Raw genomic sequence first — 22,218 nt, forward strand, 5'->3', positions numbered from 1 at the left:
AGGTTGCTGACTGTCAGAGAAATACAAATAAAGACAACATTGAGATACCACCTCATCCCTGTGAGAATGGAATACTTCAAAAGGGACAGCAGCAACAAATGCTGGAAAGGCCGTGGAGACAGAGAAATACTTCTACACTGCTAGTGGGAATGTAAATTGGTGCAGCCTCTGTGGAGAGCAGTCTGGAGAACTCTCACAAGGCTAGACATGGACCTTCCATATGACCCAGTAATTCCTCTCCTGCAGATATACCCCAAGGACTCCATAATATGCAACCAAAAAGATATGTGTATGCCTATGTTCATAGCAGCACAATACGTAATAGCTAAAACCTGGAAGCAACCCAGGTGCGCAACAACAGATGAGTGACTGAGAAAGCTGTGGTATATATACACAATGGAATACTATAAAACTATCAAGAACAATAAACCCACCTTCTCTGACCCATCTTGGATGGAGCTAGAAGGAATGATGTTAAGTAAGCTAAGTCAGAAAGATAAAGACAAGTATGGGATGATCTCAAAATAAACAGAAGTTGAGAAAGAAGGACAGAGAGGGAAACTCAAAGCAGGATTTAACTGAATTTGGAGTAGGGCACCAAACTAAAAACACTGGGTTAAGGATGAGGGTGGATGTTCTGCTTCATGGGGTGGTTGTGGGGGGCAGGGGGTGAGGGCATGGGAGGGGACACAGGCTTTTGGTTGTGGGAATGATGTTTATGTACACTCCTATTAATCTGTAGTCATATATATGACTATTTAATTGATATAAGAGGGGCAAAATTGATTGAATGTCTCAAACTTTTTAATGCACAAACCATAGGCTGAGTCTTTGATATGATGACTCTCTTAAAAGCTTAGACCAGGGAGAACAGAAGCAACTGGTGGCATAGCTATATACAAATAATATCAAAGGATGTAAATTATGGTGATGTTGGGTATGATACAGTAAATACTAACAAAGAAATTTTTTTAAGTTAACCCAATTACCAAATAATATTATAGTAAAAACTATCTATTGCCTTCTAACACCCTAAGACAGCAGGATCCTCCCGCTTCCTCTTTAGAGCCTATATTTCCCCAGTCCTGGAACCTCTAGAGTGGGGCTCACTTTCCTGCATGCTTCTCTCAATTCATACCAAATGATATTGCATCCACCAATCCCAGCCTAATCAATGCAACGAGTACCACCTCAGGATGCTTCACTTCAGACTGTGTCCAGAGACATCAGGCATGGAATGTCAACCCTTCAGCCTCATTACTCAGGTGAGACCTCTCCTTTCATAGGATTCTCTAATTCCATTCCAGGTGGTTCACTTCCCAACAAAGTCTCAAAACCTAGATATAGACCAGGTCCCATGAGATAGGGCATATGTTTACATGTATCCATAAATTAGGGCAAAATATATACCTGAAAGCAGAAGTACACAATAGGCTAAAGTGAGTCAGTATGAAGTTCATAATGAAATAGTGTCTAATTAGACTTAGATACCCTCCTTGTCTGTTTCCTATTATGCTTCCCTCATTCACTCCCAAGCTATCCTTATCAAAGCAAGGACTGAAAAAGCTGAATAAGGGCAAAAGACTGGCATACTTTAACAATGACTCTTTAGTCACTATCAGGCCACCCCAGCTGGGGCCCTAGTCTGGGAGTCCTGAGATTCCCAAATAGGCTTCGTGGGCCTAGACCTCGAATAAATCCTTCTCTCCATTGTTACTGGTCATCTATATCAGGAACAACAAAACAGACACCTGTGTGGGTCCCCCTAATAGGACCTGGCCCTCAATTTGGATCAAAATGGTAGGGAGGCTGGACAACATACTTTATGCTACACCTGAGGAAGATGGGTCCTGATATTGGGGCAGCTTCGAATGTTCCAATTTATGACCACAGAAGTGAGCTCAGATCTACAGGGATGCAGAGGTCACATAGGCTCCTAAGCTGAATATGGGCCCCAGATCACATCAAATTGATGGGGTTTACAGTCAACAATATTTATACACCTTTCTCATATTTGGGAGCTACTCTCTTCCCTGATGCAGCTTCCTGGTCCTTTTTCCAGCCATGACATCATCTCCCCAGGCAGTAACTAAGATCCACCTGCATACCAGATTTCAGGCTCAGGGAAAAAAAAAAAACCAAAACAAAACACTAGTATAGCCACCGGCCCTTTGGAATATAACTAAAATAGGCCTACTAGCTATCTACAGAACAGAGACTCCCCTAACTCTTCATCTGCACTATTCCAGCCTTTAGGTTCATGATTAGTCAACAACTTGCTTGGCTTTATATGTTAACTCTCTTTTCAGCCACCAGGTTACAGATGCTTGCATGATGCCAACCAGATTTCCCTGGACAGACAACCCCATCAATGTGTCCTGGAGCTCTGATTCCCCAGAATCCCACCCCACTAGGGAAAGAGAGAGGCAGGCTGGGAGTATGGATTGACCTGTCAACACCCATGTTCAGCGGAGAAGCAGTGACAAAAGCCAGACCCTTCCACATTCTGCATCCCATAATGACCTTGGGTCCATACTCCCAGAGAGTTAAAGAATAGGAAAGCTATCAATGGAGGGGATGGGATACGGAGTTCTGGTGATGGGAATTAAGTGGTGCTATACCCCTCCTATCCTATGGTTTTGTCAGTGTTTCCTTTTTATAAATAAAAAAAAGAAAGAACTATGGTTCACCCACAACTGTTATTGACCTAAATTCTAAAAGATCTTATTTGGAGACTATTGCCATGATTTCAACTAGAACCAGACTCGAAACTGCCCAACATAATCTCTTCATTTATGGATTAAGTAAATGAGATGATAAAATGTTAATCATTACCCCAGGGATGCATGGTTGGTTTAATATATGTGAATCAATCAACTTGAGCCACCACATCAATAAAAGCAAGACCAAAACCACATGGTTATATCAATAGATGCAGAGAAAGCCTTCAACAAAATCCAACATCCCTTTATAATCAAAGTACTACAAAAAAATGGCAATACAAATAGACATGATAGGCCTAGACCTCGAATAAATTCCTCTCTCCATTGTTACTTGTCATCTCTATCAGGAAAAACACAATAGACCCCTTTGTGGGCCCCCATAGGACCTTGCCCTCAACTTGGATAAAAAATGGTAGAGAATGTTCCATGCTCTGAGGGGAGTCTGGACAATATACTCTATGCTACACCTGAGGAAGATGGGTCCTGATACTGGGGCAGCTTGGAACATTCCTACTCATGACCACAGAATGTGAGCTCAGATCTACAGGGATGCAGAGGTCACATAGGCTCCTAAGCTGAATACGGGCCCCAGATCACATCAAATCAATGGGGTTTACAGTCAACAATATTTATACACATTTCCCATATTTGGGAGCTAATCTCATCCCTGATCCAGTTTTCTGGTCCTTTTTCCAGCCATGACATCATCTCCCCAGACAATAATTAGGATCCACCTGCATATCAGATTTCAAGCTCAGGCAAAAAGAAAGAAAGAAAGAGAGAGAGAGAGAGAGAGAGAGAGAGAGAAAGGAAGGAAGAAAGAAAGAAAGAAAGAAAGAAAGAAAGAAAGAAAGAAAGAAAGAGAACCACTAGTATAGCCACAGGCCTTTTGGAATATAATTAAAATATGCCTACTAGCTATCTATAAAATGGAGGACCCCCCAACTCTTCATCTGCACTATTCCAGCCTTTAGGTCCATGATTGATCAACAATTTGTTTGGCTTTGTATGTGAACTCCTTTTTCAACTACCAGGTTCCAGATGCTAGCATAATGCCAACCAGACTTCCCTGGACAGACAACCCCACCAATGTGTCCTGGAGCTTTGCTTCCCCAACCCTTTCCCCACTAGGGAAAGAGAGAGATAGGCTGGGGATATGTTAACGCCCATGTTTATCAGGGAAGCAATTACAGAAGCCAGACCTTCCACCTTCTGCATCCCACAATGACCTTGGGTCCATACTCCCAGAGGGTTAAAGAATAGGAAAGCTATCAGGGGAGGGGAAGGGATACAGAATTTTGGTGATGGAAATTGTGTGAAGTTGTACTCTTCTTATCCTATGGTTTAGTCAATGTTTCCTTTTTATAAATAAAAAATAAAATGGGAATAAATGGAAAATTCTTCAAGATAGTTGATTCTGTATATAACAAATTCTTCAAGATAGTCGAGTCTGTATATAACAAACCTACAGCCAACATCATACTCAATGGTGAAAAACTGGAAGCACTTCCCCTTAGATCAGGTACTAGACAGGGCTGCCCACTATCACCATTACTATTCAACATAGTGTTGAAAGTTCTTGCCATCGCAATCAGGCAGGAGCAAGGAATTAAAGGGATACAGATTGGAAGAGAAGAAGTCAAACTCTCCCTATTTGCAGATGACATACTAATACATAGAAAAACCTAAGGAATCCATCAAGAAACTTTGGAAATCATCAGGCAATACAGTAAGGTGTCAGGCTACAAAATTAACTTTCAAAAGTCAGTGGCATTCCTCTATGCAAACACTAAGTTAGAAGAAGATGAATGAAGGTAAAAGACATTGCCTTGCTCTCTTCTAGGGATTGAGCAAGAGGGCTAGTCTCTGGGCAGTTTTATCTGTTTCAATCCCTTCTATTCTTGATCATCCTCCTTTGTTCTTTTGGTAACTTGAATTCTGTTCCAGATTCTTAGGGTTTGTTCTCATCTGATTTATCTGTTCCTTTGCTTTGTTATTTTATATCCAACATAAGAATGAGATCATCTAATTTTTTTTTTAACTTTTCCCTTTTGGCTTATTTCATTTATTACAAACCCCTCAAGCTCCATACATAATACTGCAAGAGGCTAGATTGCATCCCAGAAAACATAGCTATAGTAGTTTGCAGGGAAAAAAGATTAAAGTGGATAACTTGGGCAGTGTACTGCTTTGCCACATACACAACACAAGTTCAAGCCTGGCCCCCACTGCATGGAAGAGAGCACTGGTGTTGTGATCTCCTTCTCTCAGACAGACCAATAATATGGAATCCTGTAGTGATGGCATGTCTGTAAGAAGCCAGAGAGAGAGAGAGAGAATATGGAATCCTGTAGTGATGGCATGTCTGTAAGAAGCCAGAGAGAGAGAGAGAGAGAGAATATGGAATCCTGTAGTGATGGCATGTCTGTAAGAAGCCAGAGAGAGAGAGAAAGAGAATATGGAATCCTGTAGTGATGGCATGTCTGTAAGAAGCCAGAGAGAGAGAGAGAACATTCATGACAGAACAAGTACCTTGGCACCTCCCAGGTCATAACTGACAGTTTCTGTTACATAAACAAAACTTTAATAAATTTGATTGGAGTCAAAAGCTTGGGCAAATAATTTGTGAATACAGTAAAAGATGTATAATATGCAAAATATATACCTGAAAGCAGGATTACACTAGAGTTTGCAGTGAGTACCTCCCTAACACTTCCTCTCCACTATTCCAAGCTTGGGATCCATGATTGCTCAACAAATTGTTTGGCTTCATATGTTAACTCTCTTTTCAATCACCAGGTTCCAGATGCCACCAGGATGCTGGCTAGGCTTCCCTGGATTGAAGACCCCACCAATGTGTCCTGGAGCTCAGCTTCCCCAGAGACACACCCTACTAGGGAAAGAGAGAGGCAGACTGGGGGTATGGACCGACCAGTCAACGCCCATGTTCAGCGGGGAAGCAATTACAGAAGCCAGACCTTCTACCTTCTGCAACCCTCAACGACCCTGGGTCCATGCTCCCAGAGGGATAGAGAATGGGAAAGCTACCATAGGAGGGGGTGGGTTATGGGGATTGGGTGGTGGGAATTGTGTGGAGTTGTACCCCTCCTACCTTATGCTTTTGTTCACTAATCCTTTCTTAAATAAAAAATTTAAAAAAATAAAAAATTTAAAAAATTTAAAAAAGATGTATAATAAGTGTTCCTGGCAGGGACCAAATTATCTTTTCCTATAATTTTCTCATAAACATTTCTAATTTTGTGTTTTTTTTTCATTACTGAAATATTAAAGATGTTCATTATTCCAAAGTTTTCTAACTGGCATAGCACAGCATGAGAGGTGGACTGGGTTCTCAGGCGGCTTTACCCCTGTGATAAGTGTTTGCAAAGCACCCACACCCCAAACCGGGGTTATTTTCCACCACCATGTACCAGAACCCCCAAACACCCCACCCACCCTCACACACACACACACACACACACACACACACACACTTTCTTTGCCCTCATTTACCAGAGTCTCATGCTGTGGTAAATACACCAAACCCAGAGAAAAAATACAAACATTTTCTTAAAAATAACAAAAAGTTTACTATAAACCATTTATTCCCCCAATAAAGGGGGGAAATAACAATGACAGGTTGGGGTGATAGCGTAACAGTTAGGCTAAGACACCTTCATGCCTGAAACACTGCGGTCTCCACTAGAAGTAGAACTGAGCTGTGCTCTGGTCTCTGTCTCTCTCTCTCTCTTTTTCTCGCCATCTCTCTCTTTCTTCATCTCTCTTTTTCTCTCTCTCTCCTTCTCTCTCCCTCTCTCTCTTTCATTCTCTCTCTCCCTCTCCCTCTTTTTCTCTATCTTTCTCTCCCTCTCTCCTCCCTATCTTTTAATCTATACCTATCTCATTAAAATAAGTAAATAACTTAAAAAGTAACAATATCAGCTTCTTTAACTCACCACAGCTCTAGGCTTTAATAATGAGAACAGTAAGACCCAAAAAAAAAAGTACTGAAAGATTAAATATTGAAAAGGAAGAAGCAACACTAGCATTATCTGCAACACATGCAGTAGATTACATTGAAAAACTGACACTGCACAAAGATGATTAAAATTAACAAGAGTGGTCTTTCTATGGGGACTGAGAAAATAGCTCATTGAAGCAAGAGTTAATTTTTAGATAAACTATAGGAGAGAACTTACGTGGAGGGAAAAGAATAAAATGAATGAGTAAACAGACCAAAATAAAAACTAAGATTCTAAGTACAAAATAGTGGTTACTAGAATGAAAAAAAGAGAGGGGATGAATAAGTCAGATAGAAGTTAAATATAGTGAATTAGACTTCTTGTGGAAAAGCTAATGTAGCAAATGTTAATTATAATGTGCAAACTTGAAACCTGTGTAATGTTATAAACGAAAGTTGCCTTGATTAATAAAAGTTATTTATTCTTCCTTTTTATGGAGGGGATGGGGTTAGGAGGGACAGGGCTGGTGAAAAAAAAAATCTAGGCTTTATCATTGAGTCACCTGGTTCAATTTTTCTATTGTACACTTTTAAGAGGGGGTGGGGGGAAGAGGAAGAATAAGGAAGGAAAGACAAATAAAAATGGGGTAAAAGAAGAAATCTGTCTCCTTGCTAAGACAGCAGTCTCACTAGTAGCATGACTTGTCTGATGTAACTGGGCTCCAGCTCTGGAGTCTATTGAAGATTTCTGAGGGAAAGTCTGGGCTACAGACTGCAGTTAATTTTGCTCAGTTTTAGCTTTTAGCTGTGGGGCAGCTACGCGCCTCCTTCTCTCACTCCATCCCCAGTCGCATCACAGGCAATGCATAAGTTTCTGGAAGGACTGTTCACAGTTGGCGTGAAATAAGGTATACCATATGGACTTGGTACTGCAATGGCTGGGGACTGATAATCTGAGTTCTGATTTCTGTTTTCAATGCTGGAGGCAGAGACACAAAAACAGGTAGTCCACCTTTCGGCCACCAAGTTGCAGATGCTACTATGATGTCATCCTGACTTCCCAGGCAGACAGCCTCACCAGTGTGTCCTGAAGTTTCACCTTTCCTGAGTCATACCCCACTAGGGAAAGGTAGAAACACGCTGGGGTATTCAACCTACCAAATCCCATGTCAAGCATAGACGCAATTACAAGAAGCCAGACCTTTCACCTTCTGCAACCCAAACCCCAACCCTCTTATCTTATGGCCTTGTCAATATTTCCATTTTATAAATAGAAAAAATAATTAAAAATAATTAAAATTTTAAATAATAATAATAATTAAAAATTTTTTTAAAAAGAATTTTGGCCCAGGGGCCAGGCAGTGGTGCAGCTGCTTAAGCACACACATTACACTGTGCAAGCACCTGGGTTTAAGCCCCTGGTCCCCATCTGCAGGGAAAAAGTTTCACTGGTGGTGAAGTAAGGCTACAGGTGTCTCTCTGCCTCTTTCCCTTTCTAGCTCCCTCTCCCTTCTCAATTTCTCTCTGTCTCTATCCAATAATAAATATATTTTTAAAACAGGAATGTTTTTAAAAGAGAGAGAGAATTTTGGTCTATACACCCAGAGAGATAAAGAATAAGGAAGCTTCCAATGGAAAGGATGGGATATTTAACTCTGTGGGGGGGTGGGGGACTGTATGGAATTGTATCCCTGTTATCTTATAGTCTTACCAATCATTATTAAATCACTAGTAAAAACTATTTTTAAAAGGGGCCAGGTGGTGGCGCACCTGGTTGAGCGCACATGTTACAATGCACAAGGACCCAAGTTCGAGCCCCCAGCCCCCACTTGCAGGGGGAAAGCTTCACAAATGGTGAAGCAGGGCTGCAGTGCAGGTGTCTCTCTGTCTCTCACCCTCTCTATCCCTCCCTTCCCTCTCGATGTCTGACTGTCTCTATCCAATAAATAAATAAAGATAATTAAAATTTTTAAAAATTATTCTTAAAAACCAGATAGTCATTTTTATACCTTCCAGAAATTACAAACCTCTCCATCTTGGCTGAAGTAACTTCTAAGACATTTAAGAGCCAGAACTTTTTTCTTCTACTTAGTTTTCTTTTTTAATATTTTATTCATTCTTTTAATGAGAGAGAGACACAGAAATAGAGACAGAGATAAGAGCACTGCTCATCTCTGGTTTGTGGTAATGCTGGGACCCCATAGCCTCAGCCATTAAAGTAATCGCACAGTCATTACTCTATCTGCCCAGCCATTTAGTTTTCTTTTTTCCTTCTTTTGAGAATCAAACTTTACAAATTAGAACAGACAAAAACAGCTGCATTAGGGCTGGGTGGCAGCAGACCTTGTACAGTGCCTGTTACCTTGTAAATGGTTCTGGGTACAGTCCCCCAACCTCCATCTGCAGCAGTGTCTCCATACTGCAGGTGTCGCACCTTCTCTAGCCTGCTTTCTTCCTCTCTTCTTTATTTATCTCCCTCTCTATAAGAAAAGGGGGAAAAAATTGGCCACTGGGATTGTGCAGGTACTGAACTCCAGTAAAAACTCCAGTAAAAAAAAAAAAAAAGCTGTATGTACAGAAAAAAAATAAAGATTCACCAGGCATATGTAGGTGAAAGTACAGGTTCAGAAAATAATTCAAGGAAATTTATAAACTGGGAGCTGGGCAGTGGCACACCTGGTTAAGTGTATAAAGTACTGAGGGCAAGGATCCAGGTTCCAGCCTGCAGTGGGGGGGGGGGGGTCACGTCACAAGTGGCAAAGCAGGTCTGTAGGTGTCTATCTTTCTCTCTTCCTCTCTTTTCTCCTCCTCTCAATTTCTCTGTCTTATTCAATAAATAGGAAAAAATGGCCACCAGGCACAGTGGATTCATAGCACAGGCACTGATCCCAGTGATAACCCTAAAAGAAAGGAAGGAAGGAAAAAAGGAAGGAACGAAGGAAGGAAAGGAGGGAGGGAGGGAGGAAGAAAGGAAGGAGGGAGGAAGGGAGGAACGAAGGAAGGAAGGAAGGAAGGAAGGAAGAAAAAGTGGCCACTGGGAACAGTGAAGGGGTATAAGCTTACACCTCAGATTGATATTGTCAAGGAGACGACCTACAAACATTAAAAGCAAAACTAATACAACCCAAAAGGAAATGTCACCACATGACGCCACATTATCAGATTCAAATTTTGTTTTCACTAAAGAATCACAAGACATACCAAGAAATAGGAAAATATAGGCATGTCAAAGAAAAACTATTAACTGAGAGGAATTATCAACAAGAAAGGCCAGATGGTATACTATACACGTTATAACCCAATTTTCAAAAGAGAAAGGAAATGTTGAAAGAAGCAAAGGAAAAGCACCTTGTCACCGACAAAAAAATCACAAGAAGATCAGCCAAAAGTTTGGAGATCTGGCTGATACATTCCCAGTGATAAAAGAAACCCATTAACAACCAAAAACTATGTACCCAGTAAAGACATCTTTCACGGGGGCCAGGTGGTGGTGCAGCAGGTTAAGCGCACGTGGCGCGAAGCACAAGGGCCGGCTTAAGGATCTCAGTTCGAGCCCCCGGCTCCCCACCTGCAGGGGCTTCATGTCACAGGCGGTGAAGCAGGTCTGCAGGTGTCTATCTTTCTCTGCCCCTCTCCATCTTCCCCTCTTTTCTCAATTTCTCTCTGTCCTATCCAACAACAACGACAGTAATAACAATAATAACAATGACGATAAACAACAAGGGCAACAAAAGAAAAAAAAAGACAGCTTTCAAAGTGTAGAAGAAAGGAAGATAGGCAAAGATTTTTAAAAACTGAGCAAGTTAACTACGACTTGGCCTGTCCTGGAAGGAATACTAAGGAGAGGCCTGTAGACTAAAGTGGAAGAGCACTAGACAGGACATTAGAAGCCATGTGAAGAAATTAAGATCTCAGGAAAAGTTACTACATGACAAACTGTGAAAGCTCATATTACTGAAATAACAGTTGTGAATTCACTCTGTTTTCTAAGTGATTTAAACTTCTGTTGATGAGTGGGATCATCCCATACTCATCTTTATCTTTCTGACTTAGCTCACTTAACATAATTCCTTCTAGCTCTGTCCAAGATGGGTCAGAGAAGGTGGGTTCATTGTTCTTGATAGCTGCATAGTATTCCATTGTGTACATATACCACAGCTTTCTCAGCCACTCATCTGTTGTTGGGCACCTGGGTTGCTTCCAGGTTTTAGCTATTATGAATTGTGCTGCTATGAACATAGGAGTACACACCTCTTTTTGGTTGGGCGTTATGGAGTCCTTGGGGTATAACCCCAGGAGAGGAATTACTAGATCATATGGAAGGTCCATGTCTAGCCTTGTGAGAGTTCTCCAAACTGCTCTCCACAGAGGCTGTACCAATTTACATTCCAACCAGCAGTGCAAAAGGGTTCCTCTGTCCCCATAGCCTCTCCAGCATTTGTTGCTGTTGTCCTTTTTGATGTATGCCATTCTTACAGGAGTGAGGTGGTATCTCAATGTTGTCTTTATTTGCATTTCTCTGACAATCAGCAAAAACAACCAGAAATCACTCCCATTCACTGTTGCAGCAAAATCAATAAAATAGCTTAGAGTAAAGCTGACCAAAGAAGTGAAAGACTTGTATATTGAAAACTATGAGTCACTATTCAAGGAAATTGAAACTGATACCAAGAAATGGAAAGACATCCCATGCTCATGGATCGGAAGAATAAATAGCATCAAAATGAATATTCTCCCCAGAGCCATATACAAATTTAATGCAATACCCATCAAAGTTCCACCAAGCTTCTTTAAGAGAATAAAACAAACACTACAATCATTTATCTGGAGCCAGAAAACACCTAGAATTGCCAAAACCATCTTGAGGAAAAGAAACAGAAATGGAGGCATCACACTCCCAGACCTCAAACTTTATTATAAATCCAACATCATCAAAACAGCATGGTACTGGAACATAAATAGTCACACAGACCAGTGGAACGGAACTGAAAGCCCAGAACTAAACCCGTATACCTATGGACATCTAATCTTTGATAAGGGGGCCCAAAGTATTAAATGGAAGAAGGAGGCTCTCCTCAGTAAATGGTGCTGGGAAAACTGGGTTGAAACATGCAGATTAGTAGACATTTTTTAAAAAGCAGTCAGTCTGTCTACTAGCATTACTGTAACTTCAGCTTGAAATCCGTGTTTTCTTTTCTACATAACTTACCAGGCTACTCATAATAGGAAAAATAAATATTTGTGCGTATTTTTGAATACACAACTCATAACAATATACATTTGAGATGTCAATAACTGAATTGAGTGTGGAAAGATCTGTAAAGGAGTATTTTTATATACCATTGAAGAATGAAATCAAATTAGAGTGGTAGAACTTTAAGTTTTGCCACAAAACAAATGAGAAGGGAATTTCAATATTCACTACACACACACACACAAAACACGATTTAATAAAAGAGTAGTGCAGGAAATAAGGAACAAAATGCTGTAAGACATCCGTGGAACATAGACCAAAATGACAGAAGGAAGTCACTTTTTGTCGGTAACTGCTCTAAATGAAAATAAATTAAATTATCTGATAAAAAATAGATACAAGCACAACTGGAGATGTGAATGCCTAATTCTCATAATGGATACAGCAGCCAGGCGGAAGATAACTAAACAAATGAGAATGTGAACAGCACAATAAAGCAATTAGAGCTAACAGATACACACTGAGTACACCACCCAACAATAGAATATGCATCCTTCACAAGTGCACTTGACATAGTTTCTAGGATAGACTGTTTGTTAGACCATAAGCTAAATCTCATAGATTTAAAGAAAAAAGGTAAAATGTAAAGCATCTGTGTTCTAGCTCACGTGAAGGAGATAATGTTTTAGTAGTAGATGAGTTGTGCTGACACATTTTGGAGAGATGTGAAATTGTACCTTCAAATCAAAACTGTCTTGTAAAACATTTCCCCAAGGAAGTGGGGAACACTAACAGCAATAAGGAAACAGCATTAAATACAAAAATGGAAGGCAGGGGCATCCAATGTGGGCACAGTGGGATTAAATCAGTGGCAGAAGGAAAAATGGAAAAAAGAATGACTTCATGGAACATAAATAAAATACTCTAAAATGACCAACAAGCTAAAGAATAAACTATAAAGGAAATTAGAAACTTCTTAAAGAGGAATAAGAATAGCAGCATGGAGGCAGGGAAATAGCACAGTGGCTTACACAACAAACTTTCAGTGCTGAGGTTTGAGTACAGATTAGTCTCCACTAAAGTCACAGCTGAGTAGTGCTGTGCTTTAATGGAAGAAAAAGAAGGAGGGAAGGAGGAAGGCAAAGATTAGGAAGGAGGAGGGGAGACATGGATGGATAGAAGGAAGAAAATTCTCCTTCTCTGCTGAGGGAAGGAGAGAAGCAGAAAGGGAAGGAGGAAATGGAATCATGAGACATCAAAACTTATGGGATACAGCAAACAGTGCTGAGGAGAAAATGTGTAAGTAGAAATACTGATGTTAAACACCATGTTAAGAAAAAGAGATGAGTCCCCAGGTGATTCTTTGGTAGAACACAGATTTGTATGCATGAGGAAGCTTGATTCCTGCTATAACATATGAAAGAATGCTAAGTCTCTCTCAATAAAGAAATAAATAATAGAGACATTTTAATTCAACAACCTAAATTTCCAGTTGAAGAAGCAATGAAAAGAATACTAAACCCAAAGATAGGAAAAGGAAAGGGAAAACAAAGATTAGGGTAGGGATAAATAAAATAGAGCACAGAAAAACAATAAAGTCAGCAAAACCAAAATTTGGTTCTTCAAACAGATCATCAGTATTGACAAACCCTCATCTAGCTTGACTAGTAAGATAATGCACAAAAAAACAAAAATCAGTTTGCATTTCTACAGTATAACAATGAACAATTGGCAAAGGAAATTAAAGAAGTCAATGAATGTATGTTAACATATAAGTAATGAGGACAATATTTAAAACTATTTACTTTAATATTTTAAATAATATTTAAAAAGAAAACTGAAAGATTCATACTTACAAATTTCAAAACTTATTACAAAGCTATACTAATCAAAATGGTATAGTGTTGACAAAAAGGCAGACATATATAGATCAATGGAACAGAATAGGAAGTTCTGAAATAAACCCTTGTATAAATGATCAAATGATTTTAGATATTTGCCTTCAAAAGAAAGAAGATGGCCTTTAACTAATACCTCATGGAGAAACTGACCTGAGGGGCCAAGTAGGTGGTGTACTTGTTTAAGTACTACCATGCACAAGGACCCAGGTTCAAGGCCCAGGTTCCCACCAGTGGGAGGAAAGCTTCATAAGCAGTGAAGCAGGTGTCTATCTCCCCCCTCCCTCTCAATTTCTCTCTTTCTATCAAGTAAAATAAATAAAGTTTAAAATAAATAAATAACTGTCTTGAATCAAATACCAAAATACAGTCTACAAGACATAGTAAATATTATCTGTTAATACTATTTATATTATCTACTAACACTAATTTGCCTTGTAGACATTTTTTTTATCGATACAGACAGGCAAAGAGGCAGAAAGAGTGAAGGAGACCACAGCCCCAATGCCCCCTTCAGTGATGGGGCAGACAGATTCGAACCTGGGTCATGAAAATGGAAAAGCAGCTCACTACCCAAGTGAGCTATTTCATTGGCTCTAATTTTAATTCTTATTTTCATTTCCTTTTGTTGAGTGGTTGTTGCTTTACGTAGTCTCTGGACTACAATTTCATACCTCCCCAAAATATGTGTTAGTGCACCTCGTCCTCTACCAAAGTGCCAGTCTCTCTTGACAGCAGAGTACTGTGTCCCTATAACAGCTTTCCTCCCCTTCACCAACAAGAATCTTAAAGCTGCTTTTAAAACTGTATGTGTGAGTTGCTGGGCAGTGGCACACCTGTTTCAGCACACACATTATAATGTGGAAGGACTCGGGTTCAAGTCCCTGGCCTCCACTTGCAGGGGGGCAACTTCATGAGTTGTGAAACAGACTGCAGGTCTGTCTCTCTTGCTCACTCTCTCATCCCTATCTCTACCTCCTCTCTCAAATTCTTTGCACCTCTATCCAAAATAAATAAAAATATTTATTTTAAAAACCCTCTGTGGACAAGGAATCAGGCATCTCTGCATCTGTACATATAGATGTAACAATGCTCAAGGGCCTGGTTCAAGCCCCTAGTCCCCACCTGTAGGGGAGGAAGTTTCACTGGTACTGAAATACTGCTGCAGGACTCTCTCCCCCAACCCCCACTTCCTTCTCAATTGCTCTGCATCTGAGAGCAATTATTTTTTATGCAAAAATAAATAAATAAATACATAAATATTTATTTTAAAAATGACCACAGAATATGAGCTCAGACGTACAGGGATGCAGAGGTTACATAGGCTCCTGTGCTGAATATAGGCACCAGATCAAATCGATGGAGTTTACAGTCATCAATATTTATGCAATTTTCCCATACCTGGGAGCTACTCTCTTCCCTGATCCAGTTTTCTAGCCCTTTTTCCAGCCATGACATCATCTCCCCAGACAAGAACCTGAGTCCACCTGCATATCAGAGGTCAGGCTCAGGCAAAAACTAGTAAAGTCATGGGCTCTTTGGAATATACCTAAAATAGACCTCCTAGCTATTTTCAAAACAGAGACCCCCAAATCTTCATCTGCAAAATTCCAGCCTTTAGGTTCATGATTAGTCAACAATTTGTTGTTCTGCTTTCTATGTTAACTCTTCTTTCAGCCACCAGGTTCCTGATGCTACCATGATGCCCACCCCACTAGAGAAAGAGAGGTAGGCTGGGAGTATGGATCCACCTGCCAATGCCCATGTTCAGCAAAGAAGGAATTACAGAAGCCAGACCTCCCCCTTTTACAGCCCATAATGATCCTGGGTCTATGCTCCCAGAGGCATAAAGAATAGGAAAGCTATCAGGGGAGGGGATGGGATACGGAGTTCTGGTGGTGAGAATTGTGTGGAGTTGTACCCCTCTTATCTTATGGTCTTGTCAGTGTTTCCATTTTATAAATAAAAATTATAAAAATTAAAAAAAAAAACTAAGTAATGACTTGGCGGCACACTTGATACAGTGCAGCTATTGCCATGGGCAAGGACCCTGGTCCCCACCTATAAGGGAAAAGCTTCATAAGCAATGAAGCAGGGCTATAGAGGCCTCTCCTCCTCTCTCCCTCCTTATCTTCCTTGCCCTCTCCTCTCCAATGTCTCTCTGTCCTATCAAATAAAAAAATAAAATAAAATGGGGAAAAGTGCCTTTTGGGAGCCGTAGATTCATCATGCAGGCCCTGAGCCCTAACTATAAACTTGGAGGCAATTAAAAGAAAGAAAAATATAAATATGAAACTATGTATGTGTTGTGTTCGTTATTTTTATTCTTTCTTTGATATTTTTCATTTTATTTTATTTGTATCAGTGATTTCCAAAATTACAAAATAACAAGGGTACAAATACACACCATTCTCACCACCAGAGTCCTGTGTCCCCATTCCCTCTACTGTGAAATGCAGTGATTCACCAAAGGTCACAGATATGTACTGACTAATATTACTATAACTATATATATGGTTTTTGTGTGTGTGGTCCTGCCTTTTCTTCCATTTTAACTCACACCTACTCCTACTACTACTTCTGAATGTCTTTCCTTTTTTCCCCTTCTCTCTGGAGGTCCTAATACAATTGGATTTCAGAATCCTCTAGTCACCTTCCCCAAACATTTCTCCCCTTCTGGCTGTGTTTGTTATTAATAATACATTCCCCAGTAAGAAAAATGTTAGCATACTGAGGAAATACATACTAAGGAACAAAGCATATTCTTTATTTAGATTCTTTTTTAAAATTCTCATGTTGAAAATTGATAGTTTTATGATTAGAAGCTAGCAAAAAGTGGAAAACATTAAGAGCAATCAATCTTAAGGAAAAAATATAATTAAAATTGTATGGACAAGTCAATATTTGTATACAACACTGGTGTAAATTACATAATTCAAATCACAAGATGTCATCTGTGTGTGATACAAAAAGAAAGCAGGGGAGGCCGTATGGTGGTACACCTGGTTGAGCACACACGTTACAATGTGCAAGAACACAGGTTCAAGTCCCCAGTCCCCACCTGCAAGTGGGAACATTTGCAACTGCTGAAGCAGGGCTGCAGGTGTCTCTCTGTCTCTCTCCCTCTTCTTCTCAATTTTTGGCTGTTTCTATCCAATAATAAATAAATAAAGATAAATAAAAAAACTTAAAAAGAAAGCAGTGATTGTTAAACTCTGGAAGAAAATTAAAATGTCATCATTTCAACTTCACTAGTATGTTCATTATTTTAGTTGTATTAAAGAAATGCCAGAACAGAAATGAGTTACAGAAGTCTGGCTTTATTTTTCATAACTACTGATGCATTTAGTACTCTTGGATGAACTATTAAGAATCTTTCAAAAAAAAAAAAAACGGAACTCTCAGAAAAAGAACCAATATGATTAGACAGCAAGAGGGTCTGATTTATGAGGAAAGATTAAAGGAGTGTAGTTGCACAGTTTGGCTAAGTGATGACTAAAAGAGAGCATGATAACAGTCTACAAATATTTGAAAAGCATATACCAAGGAGGGAGAACTTGTTATTTACCTTGGGACAAAGTTGTTAAACTGGCAATGAATGGTTTATTTTAAGGAGAGGAAACTCAGGCTATCAGGAAGACTTCCTGCTTGAAATGTCTGAAATCAAGGGATTTCTTCCCTTGGAAATAATGGCACCTTCATGACTCTTTAACTATTCAAAATAGAATTTGATTCTCACTAAAATATTCACGAGAAAGAAAGGTTTTCTTTGATCAAGACAAAGATTATAACGCGGTTTTGTTTGCTATTTGTCTTATTCCTAAGGATTAAAGTTTTTTGGATACATTTCCAAGCCATTCTTGAAATTTGAGCTACTACATTTATGAAAAAATGAAGACAGAAAGAAAACATTTAAAATTTATATCACACACTGATCGTGTCTGCCACCCTCATCTGACTTTTTGTTTTCCTATGTTATTGTTGCCCTTTATTTCTTCATATGGGTTATTTGAACTCTAAAAATATAAAGGTAAAAAAATAAATATGCATATATTTATTACCATTTAAACCAAGACATTAGAACTTTGAATACTAAAGTTGCATCTGTAACTTTTTTAAATCTCATTCTATTCCTGTCTCATAAGGGAGAATTAATATCCTTATTTACATCATTCTTTTTAAAACGTTTAAAATGCTTAAACAATTTATACCACTGCTTAAAAAGTGGGGATGTGCAGTGTTTATCAACACATACAATTTTTCCAATGATCTTTTCACTCAACTCCAGGTGAGATGAATCTAAATTGACTTTTAGAGCTATAGTTCATTCATTTCCAAAGCAATATCATAGTTCCTTGTAGACATACACAAAAAGCTTATTTCACTAACACACCATAATGAATATTTATTTTCCAGTATTCTGAAATTCAGTGAAGCAACAATGCAATAAGCACACATATCTGACCCCTTGTGCACAGTGTAAAGGAACAGGGTTTGCACATTTTCAGCTCCACTAGCTATTGTCCACATTTTATGATAGCTATTTTGTTCTGCATGACAATAAACTTGTGGATTTTATAACACTATCCTTTTTAATTGTTGTTCCAATAAAAATGAAACAATTACCTTTCATTATGGTTTTAATGTACATGCCTCAGATTAAAATTTAGACTGAGGATTTTCACGTTTATTGGCAGGAGTAATATTCATAAATCTCTTTTTTTTTTTTTACCTTAAATAACAGAACTACGCCCACCAGAATGAGCACCATAAGCACTAGTGCTAATCATTCTTTACCATCTTTGGTAAATTGACTAGACTTATAAGCATACACACAGACACACACACCATGATGAATTGATGAATTGACTATATGCATACACACACGTGTGTGAGTGTGTGTGTGTGTGTGTGTGTGTGTGTGTGTGTAGTCACCAGGATTTCACTGCTCTAAGCTGACTTGAAAAAGAAACATGGAGGGAGAGAGGGAAAGATAACTTGGCACTGAGGCTTCCTCCAATATGGTAGAGGCTGATCTTGAACCTGGGTTTCTTGCATAATAAAGCAAGTAAGCTATACAGGTGAGCTTTCTTACTGGCCCTAATTTCCTATATTTTACCAGATTACCTTTTTGTTACTGAATTGAATAATTTATATATGCTCCCCAGAAGAAATTTCTATAGTGTGTGTTTTTTTTTTTCCTGCAGATGGGTCCTCATGCTTATACAACTGTACCACTTCCAGGCATTTTTTTTTCTTTTCCATTCTTTTTATTTTACTTATTTTTATAGTGAAAGAGAGACATAGAGAAAGGGAGCAAGAGATTCAAAGAGAAAGACAGGGATCCACCATTCATGGAGCTTTTTGCCTGGTCCCATAATGCTTCTGTTGAGGGACTGAGGAGTCTTAGAACTCTACCAGGTAATATATATACTTTTCGCCTGCTTCTTTCCTAAGTAAAAATTCTCCATGTCATTAAAAGAAACTTTAATTAATTAAGTAGTATTTAATCCTGAAAAATGTCCTGTAAGTTATACAGTCATTCCTTTATCAATAGTAATTTACCTTCATATTTCATTCTAGCCAGTAACTATACATATTTTAATCTGCATTTTTTACTATTTATGTGAAATCTATAGAAAACAGAATTAGTGGTAGAAATAATATGAACATTTTAAAGACTTGACACATACCTTCCCAATGTTTTCCACAAAATGTTTTGCTTTCTCCTAGCACGATGTGAAGGAAAGCACATCACCATACTTTCCTCAGCTACGTGTTTCCTCACACTGAATAAGTTTCCATTATTTTATTTACCTGATAGTTCATTTTTCACTCATTTATTACCCTTTTCATTTTCTATATTACCTATGCCTATCATTTACTACTTACTAGTTGTCTCATATTTTGTCTTATAAATTTTGATAATGTCTTCATGTAATTGAGCTAGAATCCCATCAGCATATTTGATAACAATAATTTCCCCAGTTTTTCCTTCAACCTTATATTTTCCATCTGATGTTTTTAATAGGAAATTCTCCATTTCTTTGGTTGCTGTTTTTTTCTCCTTTGAAACCTTAAAAGTTGTTTTCATGCTTAGAATTGAAAGGTATGTGGAGGGGTTATGGCATATATGTTTACAAAGTGCAAGGACACAGGTTCGAGGCCCTAGTCCCCGCCTTCAGGGGTAAAGCTTCATGAGCACTTAACAGTGCTGCAGGCGTCTCTTTTTCTATTTCCTCTTTATTTCCCCCTTCCTTCTCAGTTTCTGTCTTTACCTGGTAAATAAATAAAATACTTTTTAAAAGAATGTAAATGTGTGAGATAGAGACTACTTTACTTAAATAGCCCTTTTTTCTAACATTATGCACTGGAGAATTTTTTAAAAATAAGTTTTGTATTATCTTTTTTTTATTGAAGAGAGCCAGCCAGAAATCAAGAGACAAGGGGATGACAGAGAGGGAGAGAGACAGAAGGATACCTGCAGCACTGCTTCACCACTTGCAAAGCTTTCCCCCTGCAGGTGGGGACTGGAGGCTCGAACCTGGGTCCTTGCTCACTATATAATATGTGTGCTCAGCCAGGTGTGCCACCACCCAGCCACAAAGAAGGTACCAAGTGACTGTGTCATTTTTTTTTGCCTTATTAAAAAAATTTTATTTATAAAAAGGAAACACTAACAAAACCATAGGATAAGAGGGGTACAACTCCACACAATTCCCACCACCAGAACTCCGCATTTCATTCCCTGCCTTGATAGCTTTCCTACTCTTGATCCCTCTGGGTAACATGTGCAATCAACAGGGTGCCACTACACCCGGCATCACTAGTGTATATTTTAAATTTGTGTGTGTGTGTTTCTATTAATGAGAGGGAGGGAAGGAGGGGAGGAAGGAGAGAGAGAGAGAAGAGGGAGAAAGGAGAGAGGACACACACCACAGCATCATTCTGTCATGTGTGATCTCAAGAATCAAATTTAGGACATTACATATACAAATCCTGTGCTTTACCACTAAACCACTTCCCCAGCTGCTCCTTTTCATTATCATTAGTTTTTTGTTTGTTCATTTGTTTGTTTTGTTTTGTTGTTTACTTCCAGGGTTATTGCTGGAGCTCGCTGCTAGCACTATGAAGCCACGGCTCCTGGTGGCTATTTGGTTGTTTGCTTGTTTGTTTTCATTTTATTTCATAGGACAGAGAGAAATTGAGAGGGAGAGGATGCTAGAGAAGGAGAGATAAATAGATACCTGCACAGTACCCAGTATCTTGTATATAGCTGTGCTATTGGAAGCTTCTAATCTACTTGGTCTAGGCTTTTGAGAGAGTCCGCATATCAAATACATAGCCTATATATTAAAAAGATTCAGTTTGTCTTTTGAGAAACTTTGAGACATACAATTGATTTCCCCCTCTCATATTAATTAACTACTGATTTATATGTCTACATTTTGCTAGGAGTGTACATAAACACCATTCCCACCACCAAAGGACTGTGACCCATCCCTCCCGCCCACTTCCACCCCCCACTGGCCCAGGAAGCTACATGCCTACCCCTCACCACTGGGTTTTTACTTTGGTGCCCTACTTACAATTTGATCAGGTCCTGCTTTTAGTTTCCCTTTCAGATCTTCTTAGTCAGCTTCTGTTGATGAGTGGGATCATCCCATACTCATCTTTATCTTTCTGACTTAATTCACTTAACATAATTCCTTCTAGCTCTGTCCAAGATGGGTCAGAGAAGGTGGGTTCATTGTTCTTGATAGCTGCATAGTATTCCATTGTGTATATATACCACAGCTTTCTCAGCCACTCATCTGTTGTTGGGCACCTGGGTTGCTTCCAGGTTTTAGCTATTATGAATTGTGCTGCTATGAACATAGGAGTACACACCTCTTTTTGGTTGGGTGTTATGGAGTCCTTGGGGTATAACCCCAGGAGAGGAATTATTGGGTCATATGGAAGGTCCATGTCTAGCCTTCTGAGAGTTTTCCAGACTGCTCTCCACAGAGGCTGTACCAATTTACATTCCCACCAGCAATGTAAAAGGGTTCCTCTGTCCCCACATCCTCTCCAGCATTTGTTGCTGCTGTCCTTTTTGATGACAAAGGGACTTTTCAAAGTTAACCCAATTAACAAATAATGTGATGATAATATTAACTATCGATTGTCTTTTTGAACCCTAAGACAGCAGGAACCTCACATCTTCACTATAGAGCCCCTACTTCCCCCAGTCCTGGAACCCTTGGATAGGGCCCACTTTCCCGTATGCATCTCCCAATCCAAACCAAACAACATTGCATCTGCCGATCACAAACTAACCAAAGCAACGATTGCTACCTCAACATGCTTCACCCCAGAATGTATCCAGAGACTTCACGTGTGGAATGACAACCCTTCAGCTTCATTACTCGGGTGAGACCTTTCCTTTAATAGTACACTCTA

At 39.3% G+C, this 22,218-nt stretch overlaps 1 protein-coding gene across 1 annotated transcript in view; it reads right to left on the minus strand.

Annotated features, from left to right (window-relative positions):
* Positions 1–22,218, minus strand: part of RFX6 (regulatory factor X6) — an 87,406-nt gene that overhangs the window by 37,936 nt on the left and 27,252 nt on the right. The gene's annotated exons all lie outside the window — the stretch shown is intronic.

The sequence above is a fragment of the Erinaceus europaeus genome, chromosome 4, assembly GCF_950295315.1.
Source record: "Erinaceus europaeus chromosome 4, mEriEur2.1, whole genome shotgun sequence".
In the NCBI taxonomy this organism is placed as follows: Eukaryota; Metazoa; Chordata; class Mammalia; order Eulipotyphla; family Erinaceidae; genus Erinaceus; species Erinaceus europaeus.